Genomic DNA, 26,763 nt, shown 5'->3' with positions numbered 1-26,763 from the left:
CTACTCAATAATTTTTTATAGCTACTGTTTACAGGCCTCCTGGGCCGTATACAGTGTTCCTCACTGAGTTCCCTGAATTCCTATCGGACCTTGTAGTTATGGCAGATCATTTAAAAAATTTGGTGACTTCAATATTCACATGGAAAAGTCCACAGACCAACTCCAAAAGGCTTTCGGAGCCATCATCGACTCAGTGGGTTTTGTCCAACTTGTCTCCGGACCTACGCATTTCCACAGTCATATCCTGAATCTAGTTTTGTCCCGTGGAATAAATATTGTGGATCTAAAGGTTTTTCCTCATAATTCTGGACTATCGGACCACCTTCTTATTACGTTTGCAATTGCAACAAATAATCTGCTCTGACCCCAACCAAGGATCATCAAAAGCCACGCTATACATTTTCAGACAACACAAAGATTCCTAGATGCCCTTCCAGACTCCCTCCACCTACCAAAGAACATTTGGCATACAAAAATCAGTTAACCACCTAACCAAGGATCTACATTTAAATTTGTTACTAGAAATTAGCTCTGTGGCATATAGAAAATACCCAAGCCTTGAAGCAAGTTTCCAGAAAATTGGAACGGAACTAGTGCTCCACCAAACTGGAATTCTTCCGACTAGCTTGGAAAGACAGTACCGTGCAATATCGAAGAACCCTCACTGTTGCTCGATCAGCCTACTTTTCCAACCTAATTGAGGAGAATGAAAACAATCCTAAATGTATTTTTGATACAAAGCAAACTACAAAGCAGCATTCCCCAAGAGAAGATGGCCTTCACTTCAGCAGTGATGAATTAATGAACTTCTTAAATGAAAAGATAATGGTCATTAGAAAGCAAATTACAGACTCCTCTTTGAATCTGCATATTTCTCCAAAACTCAGTTGTCCTGAGTCTGCACAGAACTGCCAGGACCTAGGATCAATGTAGACACTCAAGTTTTTTAATCCTGTATCTCTCGACACATTCACAAAAATAGTCATGGCATCTAAACCTTCCAGCTGCCTACTGGACCCTATTCCAGCTAAACTACTGAAAGAGCTACTTCCTGTGCTTGGCCATCCAATGTTGAACATAATAAACATCCTCCAGGTGTGTACCAAACATAATAAACATAATAAACATCCTCCGGATGTGTACCAAACTCACTAAAAGTGGCAGTAATAAAGCCTCTCCTGAAAAAGCCAAACCTTGAACCGGAACATTAAAAAAACTATTGGCCTATATTGAAAAAGCTGTTGCGCAGCAACTCACTGCCATATTGAAGACAAATAATGTATACGAAACGCTCCAGTCTGGTTTTAGACCCCATCATAGTACTGAGGACTGCACTCGCTAAGGTGGTAAATTACCTTTTAATGGCTTCAGACTAAGGCTCTGCATCTGTCCTCGAGCTCCTAGACCATATCCACTGTACCCACTGGGCACACACTGGTTGAATCAACGTTGTTTCCACGTCATTTCAATGAAATCACGTTGAACCAACGTGGAATAGACGTTGAATTTACATCTGTGGCCAGTGGGTAGAGGCCTACATGAATTCCTGCAAAGTTGGTTCCTGTTTGTCATGTTTGCATGGGTCAAACAAAAACACCCTAATTGTTTCACAATGGAGCCTCCCACAATGCAGGCTATAGCTGCAGGATGAAGTTGCAGAAGAGCAACTGCAGAAATTTGCAGTCGACTGCCATCAAAACTTAATGACCTTTGATCACATTATTTTTGTTAAGTTCATGCAGTCGACTCGTAGAATCAAGTCGGAACATTTCTATCCCCATAATTCAACACACTTTGAAAGGCTGTGAATGGTCACCAACTTGACAAAAGTGATCACTCGAACGCGCCCTGTGTGTCCGATTCATTTGACGGCATGCACATGCGCAGTTCAGCACGACACGACCGATAGATCCGATTACGTGTTCCTGCATTCATCCTGTACTGTTTGTCTATCCTTCCCATTGCGCGCGCCCGAGGACCGACACCGCAAGTGTTTCCAAGCCAGTCTGTTTTTATTGTGGCGTGTGCATACAGCTGTATGAGCGGCGCCTTCAAGCCAATTCATTCTGCAACCCATAAAACAGAGGACAAGAGGCGCTCTTTGCTTTTACATTGAACGGAGGACGAGCACCTCTTTCATGGAACTGAAAGCTCCCCTTTCAATTGCAATACTACTGTAAGTATTATCATCTTCTCAGTGTGGCGGATGGTATGCTTGGGTTCCGGGTGTGTTTATGTAATATTTTCTTGTAGATAGCGTGCAAACATGGCTCTTGAACGGCCTCAAATGTAGTCTACCCTATTTAATGAAAATATGCACCTTGTTCAGTACATTGAATTGACGTTATCGTGTTGTGTTTGGCTGTTGTGTCTGCTAGTTGCGAATATACTGTGCACTACAGTGAAGATACAAGGAGACCGCATGTGCAGAGCCGCAGTTTAATGAAAGGGATACATTGCAACGTTATTTTGGCGGGGAACTACACGATTAGTTGACAGAATGGCTGGTTGATAAGTTGAGCGCTGTCAGTTGGACAGTTCGCTTGGTGAGAAAAATATGACATTATCTATAGATTTCTTATTTTAAGTAGGCTACCAAGCCATGATCAGATTTTGACATGTAATAGATAGCCTTTGAAAAGACAGTCATGACGTTTTTTTGTTGTTGATAAGATTCAAAATGGAGCCAAGTTTCCCTTGAATAAAACGAAAGCACCAAATTGAAATGTGGTAGGTAACATTGCTAAATTGTGTGCCAGGCTTTTATAGACCACGAACAACCTGCCTTATGGGTTTTCAGCACGACACTTATTTAGGTTAAATCTTTGCATGGTTGGGCATTGTTGTGGTCAACCATTTGATGTAAATGAATAATGTATAGCCTACAATATAGGCTACTGTGTTGGTTCAAGAAATGTTTGGTGTTCTTGTTGAATTAAATACTGTATTTGGGACTAATGGATGCATGAAGTTATGGACGGCCATTCCCGCCACAATAATTTTAAAAAATGTAAATAGTGTCTCGAAATTTCGAGACACTATCTAAAAATGTTGAGACTATCAGAAAATGTCTATTTAATACATATAGGACATGTTTATTCATTTGTAGCATTGTGTGGCGATTTCAATCTATCCACATAGTAGAGATCAGCACAGCATGGACGCCGGCATACGTGTGGGGAGCTGGCATTTGCCCTAGCACTTTTGATTTGGTTAATAAAAAAATAGACAAGTTTTGAAAAGTGACAAAGTACTGTTGTTTAGACTGATTCGCCTCATGATTTGTCAACTCATGCACAATTAATCAGTGCTTCAGTCTGATCAACTGTAGCCTACTGATAACAACTACAGCTGCAGGTAGTCTAGAGAAGCTAGAACTACCAAGCAACCCCTACCTTCACAGCACAACTGATTGGCTCAAACGCATTAAGAAGGAAAGAAATTAGCCAAATTAACTTTAAACAAGGCACACCTGTTAATTGAAATGCATTCCAGGTGACTACCTCATGAAGCTGGTTGAGAGAATGCCAAGAGTGTGCAAAGCTGTCATCAAGGCAAAGGGTGGCAACTTTTTTTGGTTACTACATGATTCCATATGTGTTATTTCATAGTTTTGATTTCTTCACTATTATTCTACAATGTAGAAAATAGTAAAAATAAACAAAAAACCCTGGAATGAGTAGGTGTGTCCCAACTTTGGACTGATACTGTAGCTAGCTAGCTAAACAATTAACCATAATCCCAACTCTAATGGCGCGTTCAAAACAACTGGGAACTCCAAAAAATCAAAATAAACTCGAGTGGGAAAAATTGATTTGTACGGTCATCCAACTCAGAATTCCAACCTGGGAACTTGGGCCTCTTTCTATAGCTCCTACACAGATCATACACATAATGGTAGCTAGCGAGCCAGCCAGCTAATGTTAGGTAGCTAGCTAACATTACGCTTTAACTTGCAATTGAAACGACTTTCTGACTAAATTAGAAATCTATAATATCTGAAAATATAGCTAGACTCTTACCCATATACATGGATGAACGCTTCTCCCTCTGCCATTGTTGCCCTTAGTTTGAAGATGTAATCCGGAGACAGGTGTTTTATACAACAGCCTTCTTTCTGTGTTCTCTTTTTGGACTCTCCGCATTTGGCAATCATCTCTCTGCTTCCACCGGTCAACTTCTTCCGTGACAACGACACCGTTTCTTCCCCACCATTGTCATCAGAAGACTACAATGTCTGGTTCAGTTTAAATGTTTTTACCTAAATCAGCTTTTTCCTCATTGTCCGATTCATTCTCAGAGTCAGAGAGAGTCAGCATGGCACGATCATCCTCCAGAAAGTAGTCCATCTCAACGTTTTCCCACTGAGCTTTGTCGATAGAGCTATTAACTTCTGTGCCGCAATGTTGAGACCATTCGCAAAACGTTTTCAGTTCTTAATGGTGTCTTTAAAAAAAGCCATTGTAGACAGGATTATCCACACATACTTAGCAGCTCATGTTATAGACAGGAGCATGCAACATGGCAGACCAATCCAAACTCAACTCTCGGCATGTCCAGCCCATCCATTATCTCAGCCATTCATGGCTAGCGGGAAGGTTCCTGTATTTTTCCGTGCCTAAAACAACTAGGCTCGTTATTTAACCATTTTTATTTGTATTTTCTGATGGCATACAAGTTTGTTATTAAGGCACATGAAAGTTCACATGTTCCAGAAGGCATTTCTGGCCAAAAATGTATTTTGATAAAAAAAAAAGTTCAAATGCCTCTCCTGTGAAGTAGTGACGTGCGACATACACCAAGTTTCTTGAAACGGGTGACATATATTAGTGTTTTATTTTTCATGAATTCTTTACAAATGTTTTTTATTTTTATTGCACATTCATGCTACACCCACATCACAACTGCTGCTACCAGTATTTACTATTGCTTATACTGCACAATTTAAACACTTGCCCCCCATCCCCCCTCCCCTGAATGCATATAATAACAAATATTGTACTATAATTTGTGCCTTCCTGTATTATACTTATGCTAAAATGTATATTCTATTGATCCATTTACTTTGTTTCTTATTTCTTATTGTTGTTACATCGTGGCGAAGGAACCTGCAAGTAAGCATTTCATTGGACAGTGTATACCATGTGTATCCTGTACATATAACTAATAAAACATGAAACTTTACTGCAGCCCGGTGATAATTGCTATGTTGACAGGTATAGTTTTCCATGCGTAAAGGGGCATAGGCTCTGTGCCATAGATACCTTGCCAAATCGGTGCTGTGCATTGCCTTGCTCAGCTGCCCGAGGCACTTCTGCTGGACCATTTCATTTAGCTTTCACTCTGCGTCGGTTATTAGCGTGTCACAGCAAAAGGGAAGTAGCAGCCTTATGGTGACCTGGCTATGCTTATTTCAACCGTAAAAGGACACTGATAGTCCTTGTCCTCATTCAATTCCATTACACTCAGGCTACATATAATATTTTCAAGAAAGCCAGAGAGCGACGAGAACCCTGATTTCCAACTGACTGTTGACAAACCTTTTCACATTATTTTCAATAAACCTTTACACTTTCCCTGTATTTTCATTCAATCTCTGGGGGAAAATTCGCGTCTAGTTTAATTTTTTTTGTTGCCTTGATCATCACAAGGCAAACAGGTTTGGTGACCACAGAAAGCCCCACTGTCTTCTCTCATGCTACTCTTACCACACCCTTCTCTGAGGCAGGACGTGGCTCTTTGTAGATCTACAACACCAGTAGCGAGAAGCTCATGGCAAGCACAACGTTACTGATGCTGCAGCCACATGGTTCAGCCACGATGAAGTGAAACGTTCACACATGAACGCGTCGTCAATGTTGACTTTCAAAAAACATTTTGGCAGCTTTGTTTTGCCATAGAGTTTCAGAGATTGGGGGATTGGGTCGCCTAAATGTTCAAGCCTGGACCCCAAAATGCCTTTGACCCCCTCCACTCTCCCATCCTTGACTGGCATATCACAACAGAGCTTTCTGATAATTGCATTGGACCCGCTTCATGCTCATCGTTAGATATTGTAATCATGTTGTCACCAGAATTTCTACTTCGATACCAGGTTTAGTATCACAATACTCGATACCAAAACGATACCACAACAAAAAAATAAGGCATATTAGCCAACGTCTCAGAATGGCACTTGATCCAGACAGATAAACTCAGCTACTGCTCTTTTCAATCGTTAGGCATCTTTTGAGTTCAATATCATTACATTAGATTTTTTAACGTCCATTTTTCAGAGACGGTCGTGTATGCATTAATGAATCAATTATACAATCAATTTGACTACCAATCTAACTAAATAACAACATAATGGTGATCATTTTATTTGAATGGTAAATCTCTATTGATAAACTGGGTAAATCAAGATGTAGCCTAGGCCTATTCACAATACTGGTGAATGCATATTCAATAGGAGCGTGTGCATGCATTGAGGTATTAAGCTTGTTTTGTCTGATTTCATGAGGCTACCTGGGACTTATTTTATTGTACTGATCAACAACATTTGCATAGAAGTAGCACACATTTTTATAAAACAAGCTGTCTCTTTAACCAGTAATGATGTAATTCACAAGACAAGAGGGGGGCGGCCTGTCAGTTCACTAAGGCAATAGATCATCTTTGGAAGAGGCATGAGAGAGAGAGACTAAGTGAATGAATAAAGTTTTTGGTGGCAATCAGCTTTGAAATCTGCATATTTTCATTATGGTTTACATCACAAACAAAGTGGTAGGGTAGTGAATTGATGTTAGCTTCAGCTGTCAGCTGGCAAGGAAAGTTGGCCTACAAAGCTGGAAGCTACCTGTATCTTCTTGCATTGTAAAGTGTTCTAGCCTGTGTGGACATTGTTTTGCAAACAGTAATTAACAGTTAAACGTTTCTACATGCTGTAGAGTGTGTTAACTTCTGTGCAGCATGAGTTGGGAGCTAACATGATGCAGCCCAGACTCTCAGTGCAGGCTAACAATGAGTAAGTGGAGCAGGCTCGGTGCTTGCTATAATAAGGGGGACATCGGCTGGCTTGATCCGTAAGACACTGTCACGAGAATTTTGTTATCGCAATGGTTGAAGTCAATTACTTCTTAAATCTGTGAATAATTCCCAAAAGGTTGTAAATCTCTTAGTTTAAATAAATTAAACAAAGACGCAATCCTCAATCCGCAAAGTCAGCATATTTATTCATGAGAGCGCTCTGAAACAAAATGGTCGTACAATATTTTTATACGCACACGTCAGAGGAAAAATCCCACCCCTCTTTAGGCGGGCTGTAGTTTTCCACTGGAAAACTGCTCTCCTGACCATCAGGTCACATATACACACACACACACACACACACACACATACACACACGCACTCTTCCAAGCCTAACGATTTCTCTCCTCCCTAAATTGGGAGGCCTCTTTATCTTGTTTCTCAGTTGTCTGTAGACAGTTCTCCTTGTCCTTTGTTGTCTGGTCTAACTCCTATTCAAATTGCTAAATAGTAACACAATGTCATAATCTTTACTGGTCCTACACACATTATTAGATTATAGTCTCAGGATTCTAACACATTTCATAAAGTGGAGTGTAATAATTAGTCATTACCAAATTATTCTATCAGACACATTTGACAGAAGGACCAAACTGTTTTTCATGTTCTAGTATCGAAAAAGTACTGAAGTTTCAGTATACTGTGCAACACAAAATAGCTTCCAACACTCTACTCAGCAAATTGGATGTAGTCTATCACAGTGCCATCTGTTTTGTCATCAAAGCCCCATATACTACCCACCATTGTGACCTTTACGCTCTCGTTGGCTGGCCCTCACTACATATTCGTCGCCAAACCCACTGGCTCCAGGTAATCTATAAATCACTTCTAGGCAAATCCCTGCCTTATCTTAGCTCATTGGTCACCATAGCAACACCCACCCGTAGTATGCGTTCCAGCAGGTATATCTCACTGGTCATCCCCAAAGCCAATACCTCCTTTGGCCGCCATTCCTTCCATTTCTCTGCTGCAAATGACTGGAACGAACTGCAAAAATCTCTGAAGCTGGAGACACTTATCTCCCTCACTAACTTTAAGCATCAGTTGTCAGAGCAGCTTACCGATCACTGCACCTGTACACAGCCCATCTTTAATTAGCCCACCCAACTACCTCATCCCCATATTGTTATTTACATTGTTATTTATTTTGCTCATTTGCACCCCAGTATCTCTATTTGCACATCATCTTCTGCACATCTATCACTCCAGTGTTAATACTAAATTTTAATTATTTTGCAATATGGCCTATTTATTGCCTTACCTCCATAACTTACTACATTTGCACACACTGTATATAGATTTTATATTGTGTTATTGACTGTACGTTTTGTTTATTCCATATGTAACTCTGTGTTGTTGTTGTTTTTATCGCACTGCTTTGCTTTATCTTGGCCAGGTCGCAGTTGTAAATGAGAACTTGTTCTCAACTGGCTTACCTGGTTAAATAAAGGTAAAATAAAATAAAACACTAATTTGTAATTATGAGACCAGCTTTGCCCGGGGGCAGAGAAAAAACCCAACATCGAGTATCGGGTGTTTTTAGGGCTTAATGTTTTGACCTCGTCTGTTTGCTATTTTCTAATTTTAAGGTGTCTAGTTGGATTTGAATCCATAATGATTGGTGCTTTGATTGGTTTGTTTTTGTACATTAGGCATTTTGCCAGAACCGTAATGACAGGAGGCCTGTCAATCGATCTGGTGATTAGGCTATGGATGACCTTCCTGTCTCGCATATGTCCTCTAGCGACAAAAAATACCCCACCCCACTCCACCCCTGTGGGGCTGAAATGTATTTATTTTCACCCTGACCTATATGGAGAGACCAGTTCCATGTAACTATTCTATGTGAATAGGATAACAATATTTTATCACTTTTACTACTATGCTTCATGAGTGGTGCATGTCCCTAGGGTGGCAACAAATACATTCTAAGTGGTTTCAATGTGGCTTTCGCGCTTCTGATTGTTTTATTCTGTTCAATCACTTTTCTGGGGGGAAAAATCTGCATTTTTATCAATTTCTGCATTTCCTTCACTAATTTGTTATTTCCACACTGTACCCTGTACTCGACATTTCGATCAAAACATTCACATTTTCGACCGTTTGACTTGGCAGTGCGACACACATTTTTAATTGGTCGGAAGGGTGCCAGTGAAAACATATTTCCTGGTCAAATGTATCTGTAATAATGCGATTGTTAATCTAGGCTATATAATTGATTTAAAAAACTAATGGATTCCCGAAGCTGTTCGTTCGTTATGTCGACTGTTTACAGGGCTGTCCAAAAGCTCAAGTCACTTGTCATGTGGTCCGTCAATCCTCAATCTGGAGAGCAACTGGGTGTGCAGGCTTTTTATCCAACCCTGCTCAAACACACCAGAGTCAGCTTATCAAGGTCCTGTTGAGCGGCTGATTTTTTTTTACAATGTGGTGTGTTCGAGCAGGGCTGGAGCAAAAGCCTGCACACCCAGTAGCTCTCCTGGAATCTCCTGGAGGATGGTTGGCCACACTGCAAAATTACAATTACAACCAAATTATTTGTATGTCTTTATAAAATAATTCCCTCATTCAATGAACCAGGTATCAAATGGCTAAGGTGGGCAAGGTAGCTAACTAAGATGTTTATTTATTTGTAAGGTTAAAATATTCAGATGAGATGTAGTTATTGTTTGTATGTGTCTGAAAGTTGTCGTTTGTATGTGGGATGAATTGGAACGCCGACTGTGAGCTAGGCCTAGTCGCCCAACCTCAGTGCCCGACCTCACTAATGCTCTTGTTCCAACATCTAGTGGAAAGCCTTCCCAGAAGAGTGGAGTCTGTTATAGCAGCAAAGGGGGGACCAACTCCATAGTAATGCCCATGATTTTGGAATGAGATGTTCGACGAGAAGGTGTCCACATACTTTTGGTCATGTAAAGTATTTGAGAATGTAAAAATAATGTTAATGCCATTTGGTAGGCCTATAAAAAAAAAAAAAACATTATTCTTAAAGTGGTAATGCATACATTTTGAGGGGCGTTTTTTGTTTATAGGCTATTACAACAATAAAAATATAAAATGTAGGTCCTTGAAAATTACAATTAAGTGCTTGAAAAAGTCATTAAAAGGCCTTGAATTTGACTTGCCAATGTCCGTATAAACCCTGTGTAGGCTACTTGCTCAGCCCGCAAATTAAAGATAAAATAATTTGCTTTCCCGTCAGATCTTGACCCGGGCCAGTAATATTTTCATTCGGGCCAGTAGCTTTCAGTTGGCAATGGCCTGGTGTGCCACTGGCAAATTTACCTGAATGTCGAGCCCTGCTGTGTGAGGTGCGCATGGGGGTGACTGAAACGGAAATTAAATGCGGTGGATAAGTTTGAAGAGTGAATTTACTGGGCTGGAAGGATTGGCCTTTCAGTGGGTCTCTGGTAGTTGAGGGGTGGTGTGTGTGTAGGGGTGGTCTAATTGTGTGGCAGTGTGTGACCCAGGGAGGGAGGAACATGTTTTCGAGGGGGTTGTCAGTGGGGGAGGGGGGCTAGTTGCAGTTGGGGGTAGGCTGGGATCGACGGGACCCCGGCTAGCTAGCGTGACTGAGACATCCTGCGCTCCCGGAGGGCGCATCAGTGCCGCCCCATCACCCCGTCACCAAATTTTGCAGAGCAGGAAGCCGCAGGTTGTAGCCATTATTCATGCTGAATACATTTGGTTGTTGAGACTCTTACTGTTGCATCATTGTTTTTCAGCAAGATACAAGAGAAAGCCCTCCAGAGATTAGAACATTAGTATAACGAGGGCAATTTGACATGTATTTTTTTCCCAAGCGGTTTCGTAACCTCTAACATCCACTGGAGATGGACCTTCAGCGAAAGAGGGAAAAGGGCTAACGCACACGCCGGAGCCGGTTAGCGTCAGCTACTCGCATGACATCATGGTGCATGGGCACATGCACACAGGGTCACCACCACTGAGAGCCCTCTGTCCCACTGCCACCCAGACCCCTCCAGTCCACAGCCAGGCCAGGGACTGTTGGGGCTGGCTAATATCAGCCTTTATCACTATCTCATCGAAAGATTATGGACTAACGTGGTGTGGGATTCTGTTTAATAGGCTTACAGTTTCACCAAAGTGCTCATATTGTGTGAAAGGTACTATAAATAGTAATTGCCAAAAATTGATTTAGATTGTTGTTATTAGAAAATGACAGACCGTTTGTTTAGGTCAAATAAATCAAAACCGTTGTCTCCCAGCACTGGGATTTCACAGAAGGATGTGTTATGTTGCTAGATAGGCCACTTTGTAGTGCTGCACGGTATACGAAACATCTGTACTTTTTCGAAACTAGAAGATGAAAAACTATTGAGTACTTGTTGTTACTTTTGGTACTTCTGTCAAATGTGTCTCACGTCATATACAGATTGAGAGTATTGTGTCTGTCTAGGAATGTCTCGATCTTCTCAAGTAGTAAGCTAGCCAGGCTACTTGCACTTGTGCATGCAGCTGACAAAGCGCAAACCACTTTTTGAGAAGCAAGCGAGAGGAAAGAGAAAATGCAGACAGAATGTGTGTTGAGCACTACAGCTACAGTGCATTCGGTAAAGTATTCAGACCCCTTGACTTTTTCCACATTTTGTTACGTTACAGCCTTATTCTAAAATGGATTAAAAAATATATCAATCTACACACGATACCCCATAATGACAAAGCAAAAGCAGGTTTTTAGAAATGTTTGCAGATGTATAAAAGATTCCAAACTGAAATATTACATTTACATAAGTATTCAGACCCTTTACTCAGTACTTTGTTGAAGCACCTTTGGCAGTGATTTAAAGCCTTGACTCTTCTTGTGTATGACGCTACAAGCTTGGCACACCTGTATTTGGGGAGTTTCTCCCATTCTTCTCTGCAGATCCTCTCAAGCTCTGTCAGGTTGGATGGGGAGCGTCGCTGCACAGCTACTTTCAGGTCTCACCAGAAATGTTTGATCGGGTTCAAGTCCGGGCTCTGGCTGGGCCGCTCAAGGACATTCAGAGACTTGTCCCGCAGCTTGTGCTTAGGGTCGTTGTCCTGTTGGAAGGTGAACCTTCGCCCCAGACTGAGGTCCTAGGCGCTCTGGAGCATGTTTTCATTAAGGATCTCTCTGTACTTTGCTCTGTTCATCTTTCCCTCGATCCTGACTAGTCTCCCAGTTCCTGCCACTGAAGAACATCTCCACAGCATGATGCTGCCACCACCATGCTTCACCGTAGGAATGGTGCCAGGTTTCCAAGTGGGCTGTCATGTGCCTTTTACTGAGGAGGGGCTTCCGTCTGGCCACTCTACCATAAAGGCCTGATTGGTGGAGTGCTGCAGAGTTGGTTGTCCTTCTGGAAGGTTCTGCCATCTCCACAGAGGAACTCTAGAGCTCTGTCAGAGTGACTGTCGGGTTCTTGGTCACCTCCCTGACCAAGGACCTTCTCCCCCGATTGCTCAGTTTGACCGGGCGGCCAGCTCTTGGAAGAGTCTTGTTGGTTCCAAACTTCTTCCATTTAAGAATGATGGAGGCCACTGTGTTCTTGGACCTTCAATGCTGTGTCCAATCAATTGAATTTACCACAGGTGGATTCCAATCAAGTTGTAGAAACATCTCAAGGATGATCAATGGAAGCAGGATGCACCTGCGTTCAATTTCGAGTCTCATAGCAAAGGGTCTGAATACTTAATAATGTATTTCTGTTTTTTATTTGTAATACATTTGCTAAAAAATGTAATAACCTGTTTTTCGCTTTGTCATTACGGTGTATTGTGTGTAGATTGCTGAGGGAACAAAAACAATTTAATCAATTTTAGAATAAGGCTGTAACGCAACAAAATGTGGAAAAAGTCAAGGGGTCTGAATACTTTCCGAAGGCGCTGTATAACGGTTTGTAGTCTTAACATCTGGCACATAATAACAGCACAATTGCCAGTATATAGCCTAACATTTAGTTTTTTAAGTTCGTCCAAGTGTTTCTTGTTCAGAGATTTCGAGATCCTCTGTCCAACTTTAATCACTCAAACTCTCCTGTCAGATTCATCTGTAGTTATGTGCAAAAGGGATTTATTTACAATTCTAAATCTGGTTTGAGCCCTGAATGCTGATTGGCTGAAAGTCGTGTTATATGAGACCATATACCACTGGTATGACAAAGTATTTTTTACTTTTCTAATTACGTTTGTAACCAGGTTGTAATAGCAATAAGGCACCTCTGGGATTTGTGGTATATGGCCAATATACCACGGCTAACTGCTTTAACCAGGCACTCCGCATTGCTTCATGGTTAAGAACAGCCCTTAGCCGTGGTATATTGGCCGTATACCATATCCCCTTGAGCCTTATTGCTTAATCATAGCAGTCTAACGAGTTAAATCGGCATCCATTTATGGAAAATGATCTGGCGAGTTTAATAAGGGGAAATTTATATTTTCTCTTGCGACATTCAAATTCCTTTATTACGTCATGTCATAGCTCGCAATAATTATTATTTTGAGGTAAAACGAATTTTGCTTCTAACGTCGTTACAAGTTACTATGATATTCCTTCTTAATTGGCTCGATAACGTTATGGAAAAGGGGTTTATTGAATAAATGTGGCAACTCCTCTCTTGCTGTGAAAAACCTGATTTTGGGCTAGTTTTCAGGCCTTTTGGGTGGGTTTTGAGTGTTCATTGAACTCAAAATGTTTGCTAGACCTGGCAACCCTGACTGTGATGGAAACAGGAAGGAAAAAAATAAAAATAAAATGCTGACAGATAATTTGTTCGTTCGACATGGTGGGATCTTTTAGTGTCGGTAAAATGTATTATGCGATAAATGGGCATGGAAACTCCTTTATGAGCAAATATTGAAGTAAACTTGGAATCACGCGATGATATGGTGTGTGGTCCTCCCACTACGCTCCGGGAAACCATGCAGTTTATTAGGCTACAGATTAAATAAGTTATGATGAACTTCACAGGGTGGGGAAAGTGCACGTGATCTTGATGCTCTTTCCCAAAAATATCGAGGGTCTTATTCTGGTGACATGATGAGCGATGCTTGATTGCCATTTGACAAGTAACAATATTCTTGCTCTTATCCATAATGATCTCATCATATAGACTAGCCTACCCGCACAGTATCTGCGAGCTGATGGCTAGAGCGCATGTGACAAGACCAGAGTAGGCACATTTGCTATTTAACGCAACAGTTTTTGTGGCAAAACTATCGGTAGAGTTAAAAATGCGATGGAAACACATTGAACTTTAGATTTGTATTCGGTACATGAAAACTAACATTTTGTGTGCAATACATCATCACACACTGATTTTTATCCGCAACCAGTCCGTTTGGTGGAAACACACCACTGGTAGGAAAATGCCCATATTTTCTTTATGCGCTTTCTAGAATATTCGCATAAAAATCTGTCGCTAATTGGATAGATGACATTAACATATATTCAGCATGACATTCATGTGAGCATTATAATATGATTACAACCCAAAAGTAATGTGGAATGAACTCATAACTTCCCTATGACAGCGAAATACACTCACCGGACAGTTTATTAGGTTAACGGAAATGGATCGATCCTAAAGACAGTGAGTCACGTGGCCGTGGCTTGCTATATAAAGCAGGCAGACGGGCATCGAGGCATTCAGTTAATGTTCGATGGAACGTTAGAATGGGAAAAATGAGTGACCTAAGCGACTTCGAGCGTGGTATGATTAATAAGGACGAATTATCGCACCGGATCCAGTATCTGGGCTTTTCACGCATGGCAGTGTCTAGGGTTTACCGAGAATGGTGCGACAAACAAAAAACATCCAGTGAGCGGCAGTCCTGTGGGTGAAAAAAGCTTGTTGATGAGAGGGGACAATGGAAAGAATCGTGCAAGCTAACAGGTGGGCCACAAACAGACAAATCAAATCAAATGTATTTATAAAGCCCTTTTTACGTCAGCAGATGTCACAAAATGCTTATACAGAAATCCAGCCTAAAACCCCAAATGGCAATCAATGCAGATGTAGAAGCACAAATAATGGCGCAGTACAACAGTGGTGTGCAGAAGGGCATCTCGGAATGCACAACTCGTCGATCCTTTTCACGGATGGGCTATTGCAGCAGACGACCACACCGGGTTCCACTGGCGATATTGAATGCTCTGAGGCTCAGATATGGTTTTGCATAAGGAAAATTGAAGATATTTTTCTGTTATTTAGGTGTAAATCACAGAAGGTGTAAATCACAGAATAATGGTTTATTCGGCCAATACAGCGGTTCTTAGCGATGCGTAAAACAACTACAGTGCGACTTAACGGCGCACTGGGGAAAACAAAACACACAGGTGAATATCCCAGCGATAAAGTACATAATGCTCCACCGAGCTATCGACACCTCCACATGGAAACATTCACACACAAAGACATGGGGTGCAGAGGGAATACTTATACAGGGACTGATGAGGGGATATGAAGCAGGTGTGTGTAAAAAACAAAAAAAACAAGACAAAACAAATGGAATGATGAGAAGAGGAGCGGCAGTGGCTAGAAGGCCGGTGACGACGAACACCAAAGCCTGCCCGAACAAGGAGGAGGCAGCTTCGGAGGAAGTCGTGACAGTACCCCCCCAAACCCCCCCCCCCTTGACTCGCAGCTCCAGCCGCACGCCGACACCGGCCTCGGGGACGGCCAGGAGGACGCGGAGCAGGGCGAGCTGGATGGCGATGGTGGAAATCCCACAACAGGGAGGGATCGAGAATATCCTTCACCGGGACCCAGCACCGCTCCTCCGGACCGTACCCCTCCCACTCCACGAGGTACTGAAGGCCTCCCGCCCGACGCCTCGAATCCAGGATGGAACGGACAGAGTACGCCGGGGCCCCCTCGATGTCCAGAGGGGACGGAGGGACCTCCTGCACCTCAGACTCCTGGAGCGGACCAGCAACCACCGGCCTGAGGAGAGATACGTGAAACAAGGGGTTAATACGGTAATCAGGAGGGAGCAGCAACCTATACGTAACCTCGTTAACTCTCCCCGTCTTTCTTCTTCACGAAAAATAAACTCAAGGAGGCGGGTGAAGTGGAGGGACGTATGAACCCCTGACGCAGGGACTCGGAGACGTTTGTCTCCATAGCCTCCGTTTCAGCCTGCGACAGGGGATATACATGATTCCTGGGAGGCACAACATCTAACCGGAGGTTTATCGCGCAATCCCCCGGTCGTGTAGTGCTAGCCAGGGAAGGCCCAACACAACAGGGAAATCAGGGTACTCAATAATATGAAAGGTGATTTGCTCCTTATGGTTCTCCTGCGTAATCATAGTGACTGGTGCTGTAACCTCCCTAACAAAACCTTACTCTAATGGTCGACTGTCAAGTTATTTGATGGGCAATGGAATGGACAGGGGAACCAATGTAATACGTGGACTAAGAGCTAAAGATCTGTCCATAAAGTTCCCAGCTGCGCCTGAATCTACCAGAGCCTTACACTGGGGAACTACCGTGTAATCAGGGAAGTTGACATGGATTGTGAAATGCACAGCAGAGGGCTCTGAACGAGTGTGGGTTTGCGCTACCTGGGGTGACGCGAGAGTGCCCTGCCTGCCGCCTCCAGAACCAGAAGAACTCTGACGACATCGTGCAGCAGAATGTCCTCTCTTGCCACAAGAGTGACACTGGATCTGTCGTCCTCCGTTCTCCCGGATTGCTGCACCACCCAGCTCCATCGGAATGTGATCCGGGTTGAAACGGGCAGGCCCTTTCCAGGATGTCCACCAGTTGGTTGAAGGTCAACTTGGTATCCTGGCAGGCTGCATCAGAAGTGGTCGATGAGGGCCCGCTCGTTCCACTCGGACCCAGCCGCTAGAGTTCTAAACTCCAGGGCAAAGTCTTGCACGGTCCTCGTCCCCTGCCTCAGATGGACCAGATGCTTGCCCGCCTCTCTTCCTTCGGGGGGATGATCGAAGACTGCCCAGAAGAGGCGAGCGAACTCTCCATAGTTGTCCAACTCGTCTCCTCCTTCACTCCAGACCGCGTTAGCCCTTTCCAGGGCTTTCCCCAAGAGGCAGGAGACGAGGGCGGACACCTTCTCCTGATCCGATGGAGCAGGGCTGATGGTGGTGAAATAGAGGTCCAGCTGCAGGAGTAAACCCTGGCAGCGGGCCGCTGTCCCGTCGTATTCCCTCGGTCGAGACAGGTGAATACCTCTGGGTGCTGGGGTGTGGGTAGCTGGATCCGGTCGCTAAGCTGGTTCCGCAGGGTCGGGTCCTTTCCTCTCCAGGTTCTGGACGGCCTGGAGAACCCGATCCATCGCTTCACCCAAGCTGGCTAACATGTTGGAATGCTCCCGGACCCGCTCAAAGACTCCAGGCATATTCCACGCTCCTGCTGACTCCATGCTGTTGGGTGTGTGATTCTGTAGTGGGCTATTTGGACGGAGTCAGGCGCAGGAAGTTTATTCGGCCAATAAAGCGGTTCGCAGCAATGCGTAAAACAACTACAGTGCGACTTAACAGCACACTGGGGAAAACAAAATACACGGGTGAATATCCCGGCGATAAAGTACATAATGTTCCATCGAGCTATCGACACCTTCACATGGAAACAATCACACACAAAGACATGGGGGGCAGAGGGAATACTTATAAGGGACTGATGAGGGGATATGAACCAGGTGCGTGTAAAAGAAAAAAAAAAAAAAAAAAAAAAAAAAAAAAATATTGAATGATGAGAAGAGGAGCGGCAATGGCTAGAAGGCCGGTGACGACGAACGCCGATGCCTGCCCGAACAAGGAGAGGAGGCAGCTTTGGAGGAATTCGTGACAAATATAGAATATTTGTTATTTTAGTTCAACATATTGTTCAATGTTTAAAAAGTAAAGCCCAATGGTTATTCTGTGACTTTAGCTAATGCGCTTTCTTTTTTTTTTGCTGTGGTTTTGGTATCGAGTATCATGATACTAAACCTGGTATTGGTATCAAAGTCAAAATTATGGTATCGTAACAACACTACCATTTTGGGTTACTGACTAAACAGAGGCTTCATTATTGCCTTTTTAAACTTTGTGTGACTCCTGTAGCTTGCTTTGCCCACGACAGGCTAGGGCCCTTGTGGATGCCCCTTTTGCTTTTCACCCCTCCTTCCACATGAACAAGCCCCCTGAGAGACACACACACACTGCTAATATGCTTTGCATAAGATTGTTGGCTCGGGGCCAACTCCGTGATGTCCATCATAACCGCTTAATGACGCAGGCTTGGCAGTCAGCTGTTAATGGCTGTGATACCCGGGTCACCACGACTCGGGGCCAGGAGGTTAGGCAATCAATACCAACCGCAAGAGGGAACCATCTCAGAGGGTATGGTGGGCAAGTTCTCTCCCTCTCCCTTTCTTCCCCACCACTTTGGTCCCTCTTTTAATTAATGATGCTATATAGGCTATAGAGTTCATACGGTCATGGCTATGTCTTAGGCCTCTCTATTATGTTCTATGTTCTTGACCCTGTTGGTCGGTTGTGTAGGATAAAATTGCCCCAAGATCTAAAGTCAGTTTTGCTCTTTCCCCCTCTAATGGTTTAGGTTCAGGGTTTAGGGATGGTTCGCTGATCCTAGATCTGTGCCAAAGGACAACTTCCATCCCGGGGTCATATGACTCAGCGTTTACCTGTCTGACCTTTCCATTTGTCCCTGGTGGTTTTGCGTTTGTTTCAAGAGAGATTCTAGTACAAGCTCTCACACGTACATACAGACAGTATTAATGGAGAGCTAAGCATATACCCCACGATCTCGCTACGACTACGTGTTAGGCCCTGTCCTGCGCTTTCAGTGGATTTCAGGGAGGCTGTGTGGAAAGCCACATCAGGGTCACAGGAGGTTGGTGGCACCTTAATTGGGGAGAACGGGCTTGTGGTAATGGCTGGTGCGGAGTCAGTGGAATGGTATCCAATACATCAAACACATGGTTTCCATGTGTTTGATGCCATTCCATTTGCGCCGTTCCAGCCATTATTATGAGCCATCCTCCACTCAGCAGCTTCTACTGATAGTTGGCCGATACTTCTGTCGGCACAGCTTCCGCGCCGCTTTCTGGCCAGCAGACTGCAATAACATACCGGGATGAACCACACACACTCACACGCCTTGTCTCAAGGATGTCGTCATCATCATGTGTACATATCAACCTGTTAACACAGGGATTGTCATGATGTGGCGGTACATCTATCTGCGATGGAAGAGAAGCCAGTACCATGAATAATGCAGGGATCATAGAGAAGCTGTGAAAACATTATATTCATGTTTCATAAGCTCTGCGCATGCTCCACAGCTCCATTGCATGTGTCTGGGCTTTCGGTTTCAAAGAATCCATGCCTGCCCACACACAATGCTCCACCATGGAGAAACCTCTGTGGCTAAAACCTCTGTGAAACCTTTCTACTTAAGTTGGATTTGATTCTCCATCCGTTTGTCTGTTCTTTCAAATTAAATTATCAAAAATGTCTCCTTGCTTTGATGCAAGATCAGACATCAGGAAATATCCTGAAAACGTTGAACATGGTGGATGTCTAAAAATAGAATGGCTTGGTTTGAAATTGTGAATCAGATTTGTTCTGTATTGATGTGAATACACTAGTAGAGCGTTGACTGTTTAATATGGATCTATTGATTCACTGGCTATATAGCGTACATTCTGGCCAGTGTTCTTGTTTTTCATCCAAATAATCTAAGACTTCTGTTTAGTCTCCCTCTCTCCTTCACATACCAACACGCTTCTACCGCGTCTGCTCTTCTCACTGTCCCGGGCCGGGCTGTTCTGGCCAATGCAGGCACTGTGGGCTGCACTGAGCATCTGGCCATTTCCTCCACTCTGAGACTGGCCAATGGCTGATTCCCTGGGAGCCATTGTTCAGTAGGAGGCAACAGCAGGGCCATCTGCCATACTATATATAGTCCACCGGCTCTACGCACTCTTCCTGATTACGTCTGCATAGTACCCACATTCTATACAGCATAGTCCATCTTATTATCCCTCCCCTATACAATCTGCCCAATGTACCATACTGGTACTACACATCTCCCACATTCTTAGCCTAGACAATCAGTTCCCCACATCAGTGTGCCCTCTTTTAGTACTGCACTGTTTATCTCACTCAGTAGTACAGGTCATCTCCCCATCCCAGCACATCATATACCAAATGTCTATCTGTCCATCTTTTCACGAGTCCATCTCTAACCTGCCTGGCATCTGCCTACATTCAATACAGCCCAGTCCATCTTCCCCAACCTATCACTTTGTGAATTATACTGAGCAGTCAATCTGCCCACCTCTACACAATCGACCCATCTGGAACACTACTACCACCCCCTCATTCAGTATGTAATTGAGTTCACATCCTATATCTGAGCATTAACTGCCGCATAACAACGCATGCATTACTGTCCATCGTCCTCATCTCTCCACACAATCTGTCCATTATCATATAAATTGGTCAACCTCCCGTCTGTAGATGCTGTACACTATCAGATGCCTAGCCATACACTACCAGTCAAAAGTTTTAGAACACCTACTCATTCAAGGGTTTTTCTTTATTTTTACTATTTTCTACATTGTAGAACAATAGTAAATACATCAAAACTGTGAAATAACACTTATGGAATTTAGTAGTGGTTTCATTGCAGCAATTCGACCATGAAGGCCTGATTCACACAGTCCCCTCTGAACAGTTGATGTTGAGATGGGTCTGTTACTTGAACTCTGTGAAGCATTTATTTGGGCTGCAATTTCTGAGGCTGGTAACTCTAATGAACTCTGGGTCTTTCATTCCTGTGGCGGTCCTCATGAGAGCCAGTTTCATCATAGCGCTTGATGGTTTTTGGGCCTGTATTTACTGACCTTCATGTCTTAAAGTAATTATGTACTGTCGTTTCTCTTTGCTTATTTGGGCTGTTCTTGCCATAATATGGACTTAGTATTTTACCAAATAGGGCTATCTTCTGTATACCCCCCCCTACCTTATCACAACACAACTGATTGGCTCAAATGCATTAAGAAGGAAAGAAATTCCACAAATTAACTTTTAAGAAGGCACACCTGTTAATTATTATTTTATTTTTAAAAAGAATTGTCATTTAGCAGACGCTCTTATCCAGAGCGACTTACATACATTATTTTTTTTATTTTTTATTTTTATACCCCCCGTGGGAATCAAACCCACAACCCTGGCGTTGCAAACGCCATGCTCTACCAACTGAGCTACATCCCCTGCCGGCCATTCCCTCCCCTACCCTAGACGACGCTGGGCCAATTGTGCGCCGCCCCATGGGTCTCCCGGTCGCGGCCGGCTACGACAGAGCCTGGTTTTGATGTCTTCACTATTATTCTACAATGTAGAAAATAGTAAAAATAAAGAAAAACCCTTGAATGAGTAGGTGTTCTAAAACTTCTGACCGGTAGTGTATATAGAGCGGTGCTGTCCAACCTATAGCAATCTGCCTGTCCACTGTCATCCTCACTCAGTGTGTAATACAGTTCATATACATCAACCTTTTCTCTCCAACACATAACCTAGCATAGAGCAGTAATCTGCCGCCAGTCTGTCCATTCTCGCACGCACTATGTCATTTAGTTATTATCCCAATCTGTACACAAACAGGCCAAGCCACAATCACACAGTCTGGTCTTCTCCTCTCTGCTATCTCCCTGACTGTCTTCTGTCCACTCTTAACAGTGCCACTAACTTCTTCACTCTGACTGTTACCATCTCTAACCTACAGTGGGGGAAAAAAAGTATTTAGTCAGCCACAAATTGTGCAAGTTCTCCCACTTAAAAAGATGAGAGGCCTGTAATTTTCATCATAGGTACACGTCAACTATGACAGACAAAATGAGATTTTTTTCCAGAAAATCACATTGTAGGATTTTTTATGAATTTATTTGCAAATTATGGTGGAAAATAAGTATTTGGTCACCTACAAACAAGCAAGATTTCTGGCTCTCACAGACCTGTATCTTCTTATTTAAGAGGCTCCCCTGTCCTCCACTCGTTACCTGTATTAATGGCACCTGTTTGAACTTGTTATCAGTATAAAAGACACCTGTCCACAACCTCAGTCACACTCCAAACTCCACTATGGCCAAGACCAAAGAGCTGTCAAAGGACACCAGAAACAAAATTGTAGACCTGCACCAGGCTGGGAAGACTGAATCTGCAATAGGTAAGCAGCTTGGTTTGAAGAAATCAACTGTGGGAGCAATTATTAGGAAATGAAAGACATACAAGACCACTGATAATCTCCCTCGATCTGGGGCTCCACGCAAGATCTCACCCCGTGGGGTCAAAATGATCACAAGAACGGTGAGCAAAAATCCCAGAACCACACGGGGGGACCTAGTGAATGACCTGCAGAGAGCTGGAACCAAAGTAACAAAGCCTACCATCAGTAACACACTACGCCGCCAGGGACTCAAATCCTGCAGTGCCAGACGGGCTGTTTTTTTGCAAAGGGACCAGGACGACTGATCCGTGTAAAGGAAAGAATGAATGGGGCCATGTATCATGAGATTTTGAGTGAAAACCTCCTTCCATCAGCAAGGGCATTGAAGATGAAACGTGGCTGGGTCTTTCAGCATGACAATGATCCCAAACACACCGCCCGGGCAACGAAGGAGTGGCTTCATAAGAAGCATTTCAAGGTCCTGTAGTGGCCTAGCCAGTCTCCAGATCTCAACCCCATAGAAAATCTTTGGAGGGAGTTGAAAGTCCGTGTTGCCCAGCGACAGCCCCAAAACATCACTGCTCTAGAGGAGATCTGCATGGAGGAATGGGCCAAAATACCAGCAACAGTGTGTGAAAACCTTGTGAAGACTTACAGAAAACGTTTGACCTGTGTCATTGCCAACAAAGACTATATAACAAAGTATTGAGAAACTTTTGTTATTGACCAAATACTTATTTTCCACCATAATTTGCAAATAAATTCATTAAAAATCCTACAATGTGATTTTCTGGATTTTATTATCTCAGTTTGTCTGTCATAGTTGACGTGTACCTTTGATGAAAATTACAGGCCTCTCTCATCTTTTTAAGTGGGAGAACTTGCACAATTGGTGGCTGACTAAATACTTTTTTCCCCCACTGTATATGCCCGTCTGAAGTATGCCAATGAACATCTGAATGATTCAGAGGAGAACTGGGTGAAAGTGTTGTGGTCAGATGAGACCAAAATGGAGCTCTTTGGCATCAACTCAACTCGCCGTGTTTGGAGGAGGAGGAATGCTGCCTATGACCCCAAGAACACCATCCCCACCGTCAAACATGGAGGTGGAAACATTATGCTTTGGGGGTGTTTTTCTGCTAAGGGGACAGGACAACTTCACCGCATTAAAGGGATGAGGATGATGGACGGGGCCATGTACCGTCAAATCTTGGGTGAGAACCTCCTTCCCTCAGCCAGGGCATTGAAAATGGGTCGTGGATGGGTATTCCAGCATGACAATGACCCAAAACACACGGCCAAGGCAACAAAGGAGTGGCTCAGGAAGAAGCACATTAAGGTCCTGGAGTGGCCTAGCCAGTCTCCAGACCTTAATCCCATAGAAAATCTGTGGAGGGAGCTGAAGGTTCGAGTTGCCAAACGTCAGCCTCGAAACCTTAATGACTTGGAAAAGATCTGCAAATAGGAGTGGAACAAAATCCCCCTGAGATGTGTGCAACCTGGTGGCCAACTACAAGAAATGTCTGACCTCTGTGATTGCCAACAAGGGTTTTGCCACCAAGTGCTATGTCATGTTTTGCAGAGGGGTCAAATACTTATTTCCCTCATTAAAATGCAAATCAATTCATAACATTTTTGACATGCGTTTTTCTGGATTTTGTTGTTGTTATTCTGTCTCTCACTGTTCAAATAAACCTATCATTAAAATTATAGACTGATCATGTCTTTGTCAGTGGGCAAACGTACAAAATCAGCAGGGGATCAAATACTTTTTCCCTTTTCATTATTTTACCCTAATCCTACCACCCCTCCCATAATTGGAGTAAAATAATGGACAACAATACTTAGGCTTCTACTTACAAATTATGGACCGGGTATATTTTACATTAGTTATCTTTTTTTATTTGTTTTTATTTGTTTTTAGTCCCACCCTTCAGCTACCCTCAACCCCTCCCATATGTTTCTGAAAACCATCCAGTTTTGATTTATAATTGCCATATATTTTTCAACTGTGCTGTAATGTGTCACAAAATTTCCGAACCTTTGTATTCTCATAGTTTCTACAGATTGTAAATTAAAGATGAATATTTTTACTAAAAGTATTATATTACATACTTTGTAATAGAAACAACAAAAACACTTTTTTCCCCTGTTGATTGAATAATAATTAATAATAGTTATTTTAAATCATAATTAAAAGATAATTAAATAAAACAGATTAAAGGTTCTAAAAGCTTATGATACTTATGGTATTATTAAAGATATTGATATAGGCCTACTGATTTGATTAAAGTGTTTACAGTAGAGTAGTCAACTGCTTTTGTGTTGCAAAGCCAATGTTTAACACCTTGTTCATTATTCAATCATACTTGAAGGTTTATTGCAGATAGAAAATGCCTAACAAAATGAAGCATAAAGCTAGTGGAAGTTAGCAGACTTTTTTATTTTATTTTTATTTTTGATATTTTAAAAAAATTAAGGGGTAGATCACTTCCAATCCCCCATATGTTTTTTTTCTCTCGCAAATATATATATATATATATATATATATATATATATACACACACACACACACACACACACACACACACACACTCTCATTCATACATACATACATACATACATACATACATATATCCTTTAAAAATATATATTTCCCTTTATTAGTTTCCAACCCCACCTTCCCTAATTGGAGTAAACGAGTGAACAACAATGCTTAGGCCTCTACTTCCAGCTTATACATACTATATACATTTTATGGACACAGTCAATTGTACAATCATTCTATTTTGTTTGTTTTTACTCCTGAACTTCCTCTACCCTCAACCTCTCCGATCATTTTCATGATGTCCATCATTTTCATGAAGTTAGCAGACTCTTACAGGATTCTTTAAGAAGAAATGTGTGTGTCATTTGCGAAACAAGTTTTTTTTAGAATAAATTACATACTGTAATTCACGAAGCGTTGCAAAAACTTGTTGAAATTCCTTAAGTTATTTAACTGATATATCCTTTTGTCCAACTTGATCAGTGAAATAGAGGAATACATCAGTGTATTTCTATTTTTTAGAGTAGGAAGATGAGCCTGGGCAGTCAGTGTCCACAGCTAATAAAATACATCATTTGAAGAACAAATATCATTGTGGCAATTCATATCTTGCAGTAAAACTATAAATATGACTTTAATCTCCAGAGAAGACTGGTTTAATATTAAAAAACGGGTTAGGGTTCTCTTACCTAGAAAGTTGTCCTGATCATATAGGCCTAGGCGATATCCAAAACAACTAAGAATACGCTGAATTCATACATTTTCAGTCATTTTAATAAAAAATTCATTTCACCAATATTGGAGGTAAACTTGTTAAAGTATTAAATAATTTAGCTTTGTATTTCGGATGGAATCAAGGCATTAGAATGTACCCGAGGCCACCAAAAATAAAGCTACTTTTTCTATTTGTCTGGCTGCTCCATGTACTTACGGAAAACACTGGGCTACACTATCCTTCTGTGAGCCTCACCGATGTCTATTTGCTATGTGTTTGGTACTGTGATTCAGGAAGATGTTTTGCAGCATTTTCTAGGCCTAATGCTGTTGCTGTCGTAAACCTGTGGTCCTGTCATCTTTTAATGCAGTTCTTGCATCAGTCATGGCGCACTCATTTCTTTACTGCAGCAGGATAGGATCGAGAGGGAAAGCGAGAGTAGGGTAAGAAGAGAGCGAAGAAAGAGAGAAGGAGATGGAGGGAGAGAGAGTGAGACCTTCTGTTGAGTTGCTAAAAATCCACGACAGCCTCCTTTGAGCGTAGCCTAGCCCAGGAGTGGGCTGGATCTCTCTCCCCACACCGCTCGTGTCTGCACACCCGTGGCTGCCTGCGCTCACAGCCGGGTGTCATGACTCACTGTGTCACACATGAAAAGGCGGCACTCTTCCTCCTCCTCCTCTACACACTGCATGGCTCTGTGTAAAGCCGATGGATATATGGCTATATATAGAGGGGAGAGAAGAAATGTAGCTCAGTTGGTAGAGCATGGTGTTTGCAACGACAGGGTTGTGGGTTCGATTCCCACGGGGGGCCATTATGAAAAAGACAAAAAGAATGTATGCACTCACTAACTGTAAGTCGCTCTGGATAAGAGCGTCTGCTGAATATGTTCTTAAATATGTTCTTAAGAAGCTAGACAAAGAAGAAAACAGTATTTCTGGTGCTGTATGGCTGATTCTGTTGAGTGTCCCCTGTGTTAAGAGCCGTAGCCGGCCGCGACCAGGAGACCCATGGGGCGGCGCGCAATTGGCCCAGCGTCGTCCAGGGTAGGGGAGGGAATGGCCGGCAGGGATGTAGCTCAGTTGATAGAGCATGGCGTTTGCAACGCCAGCGTTGTGGGTTCGATTCCCACAGGGGGTATGAAAAAAAAAATAAGTATAATAATAATGTGACTTAACTGTAAGTCGCTCTGGATAAGAGCGTCTGCTAAATGACTAAAATGTAAATGTAAGAAGAGGGGCGGA

At 42.7% G+C, this 26,763-nt stretch overlaps 1 protein-coding gene across 1 annotated transcript in view; it reads left to right on the top strand.

Moving 5' to 3' along the window:
* Window positions 1–1,921: 1,921 nt before the first annotated feature.
* Window positions 1,922–26,763, top strand: part of adarb1b (adenosine deaminase RNA specific B1b) — a 175,323-nt gene continuing 150,481 nt past the window's right edge. The window contains exon 1 of the mRNA XM_045209930.1: window positions 1,922–2,176. The gene's annotated coding sequence lies outside the window, so the exon portion shown is untranslated. The remainder of the gene's footprint in view (window positions 2,177–26,763) is intronic.

Source organism: Coregonus clupeaformis, chromosome 4 (genome assembly GCF_020615455.1).
Source record: "Coregonus clupeaformis isolate EN_2021a chromosome 4, ASM2061545v1, whole genome shotgun sequence".
Classification (NCBI taxonomy): domain Eukaryota; kingdom Metazoa; phylum Chordata; class Actinopteri; order Salmoniformes; family Salmonidae; genus Coregonus; species Coregonus clupeaformis.
The sequence above is the reverse complement of the archived record's forward strand: the minus strand, read 5'-3'. Positions and strand labels throughout refer to the sequence as shown.